This window comes from Cynocephalus volans, chromosome 16 (genome assembly GCF_027409185.1).
Source record: "Cynocephalus volans isolate mCynVol1 chromosome 16, mCynVol1.pri, whole genome shotgun sequence".
In the NCBI taxonomy this organism is placed as follows: domain Eukaryota; kingdom Metazoa; phylum Chordata; class Mammalia; order Dermoptera; family Cynocephalidae; genus Cynocephalus; species Cynocephalus volans.
The window spans coordinates 66,870,005-66,872,711 of NC_084475.1; the positions used below are offsets into that span (position 1 = coordinate 66,870,005).

General features: G+C 28.7%; 1 non-coding gene across 1 annotated transcript; it reads left to right on the forward strand.

Moving 5' to 3' along the window:
* The first annotated feature begins 492 nt into the window (after positions 1 to 492).
* LOC134365309 (U7 small nuclear RNA) lies at positions 493 to 554 on the forward strand. Its single transcript, XR_010022015.1, has one exon. It is a non-coding gene; the product is annotated as a U7 small nuclear RNA (small nuclear RNA).
* Positions 555 to 2,707: the final 2,153 nt, after the last annotated feature.

Consider the following 2,707-nt stretch of genomic DNA (forward strand, 5'->3'; position numbering starts at 1 on the left):
AAAAATGAAAAAAAGAAAACCGTTAACAGATACGTGAAGGCATGACAATATTTTCAACTGTTCTACAAAGGAAAAAAGAATATAGTTGTGAATATATATTTAAAACTTAAAAATATATAACAATAATACAAGCAATAAAAGAGCAAACCAGAAATACGTTTGCACTAAATGTTATGGAAAACATATAAAACCTCACTCAAAATGAAAAATAAAGAGAGCTGAATGATTAAGTCAGAAAAGGGAAATAGAGTCAATAGGTAAACACATGGGGATACAGTCAATGTTTTGTAGGAATCAAAGAAATTGATGTCGAATGACAATAAGAGCAAAAATATTGGAGGGGAGAAATGGAAGTACACTATTGTAAGTTTCTTATATATGAAGTTGTATAATATCACTTAAAGATAGCAATAAGTAAAAAAATGTATACCAACATCAATCAACAACAAAACAGTAAGCTTTAAAAAAATTGTAGTAAATAAACTAAAAAAAGAGTGTTACATCTCTTTTAGAATTTATCTAGAGGGTTTTCTGGTATTTACCAAAACACCCACCTCCAAAAAAATAAAAAATAAAACCAAAAAGGTTAACAAAGGAGATATAATGGAATTATAAAAATAATGAAAAACAATACAGGAAACAAGAGAAAAAAGGGGACAAAAAACAGTTAGGACAAATATAAAACATATATTGAGATAACAGAAATAAACCAAAATATATCAATAATCACATTAAATATAAAAGTAAATTAAACTAAAAAAATTTGTGAGAACAGAACAGATAAAAAGCAAGATTCAATTATATGATTTCTACAAGAAACACTCTTTAAATAAAGATTCAATGGGTTAAAAGTAAAATGATAGAAGAGGATATACAATGCTAATACTAAGTAAAAAATTTTGGAACACTATGCAAAGTACATTTTGGAGCAAAGAATATTATCAAGGATCTAGAAGGCTCTTCCAGAATGATGAAAGGTTAATTCATCCACAGGACATAATCATAATCATTTATGAATCTGATAAAAGAACTGTAAACATGTGAATCAAAAACTGATAAAATTTCATGAAGTAGACAGATCTACAGTTTTAGTTGAAAACTTTAATAATTTGCTCTAATAACTGAGAAAATGATTAGAAAGAAAACCAGTAAGAGTACAGAATATTTGAAGACCATTATTAACTAACAACCGAACCAAAATTTATAGAGCACTCCAACCAAATGTAATAGAATACACATTCTTTTCAAGGGCACATATAACATTTGTGAAATAGAGTATATTCTGGGTTATAAAACAAGTATCAATGAATTAAAAAAAGATTCAAGACTTTGACAGGAATGGAATGAAAGAAATCAGTAAGGGAAATGTCACAGGAAAATTTTCCAAATATTTAGAAACAAAATAGCAGAATTCTAAATAATACACAGGTCAATGAAGGAAGAACAAGAGTGTCCTATATACTAGAAATAAAAACCAAATTTAATAATTTGTTTAATTTGCTATTTGTTTAGTTTATTTGTTTAAAAAGTTATACCTGGGTGCCTCCATCTCTCAGGATCTTGTTCTCAGCACTGAGAACTCCACCAGTAACTCTTAGTTTTCTCCTGTTGTTGGTAGCAATGCTCAGTTGCCAGTGGAATGCTGCTCCAACCTTTTTTGCTCTACGTCCTCAAAACAAAAGACAACTTCATAGAATACCATGTAGATTTGCAGTGTGTGCTGTTGTAGTTTATGATGGAGAACATTTCAATATGCTCTTTCCTCTAAGATTACATTATGAAGTTTTATTTTCCAGTACTACCATGTATCCATTCTCCTGCTTCTTTCCATATTTCTATTTACTTATGGCTCTGGAGTGACTCGTGAATTAGCACAATATTTGCAGTAGTTCTTGAGGTGAAAGAACATTTTATAGTATTAAGAGTTCATGTTATTAATTTGTAAGTGTAAACAGACGTAATGTGCAAAATGTAATATTAGTCTTTCCTTGACTAAAAGAAAGGACTAATGCAATTAATTGCAGGATTTGCAAAAAAGGCTGAATAAATAGCAAACATTATGAAACACAATAAAGACAAGTGAATAGGACTTCAGCAAGATGATCCTAAAAAATAATATTATGTGCTTAGTATTTCACCAAATATGCTTTTGCATTGATGGCACTAATAGCAAAGTGTTTTGAATTTAAAAGATCTAAAAGAAATGATTTAATTATTTATATGTAAAATAAATAAAAATAATAAAATAATAAGTAATAGTTAATTTATTCTCAGATATTTGCCAACTTTGTCAAATAAAATCATAGCTCTACCCATGCTTTTCCTTTTTTAAAATACTAACCTCATTTTATTTTTTATTATTTATTTATTTATTTATTATTTTATTTTATTTTATTTATTTATTTATTTTATTTTTATTTTTATTTTTATTTATTTTTTTTTAAATTTTATTTTGTCGATATACATTGTAGCTGATTATTGCTCCCCATCACCAAAACCTCCCTCCCTTCTCCCTCCCCCCCTCCCCCCCAACAATGTCCTTTCTGTTTGTTTGTTGTATCAACTTCAAATAATTGTGGTTGTTATATCTTCTCCCCCCCCCCGTTTGTGTGTGTGTGTGTGTATGTGTGTGTGTGAATTTATATATTAATTTTTAGCTCCCTCCAATAAGTGAGAACATGTGGTATTTCTCTTTCTGTGCCTGCTA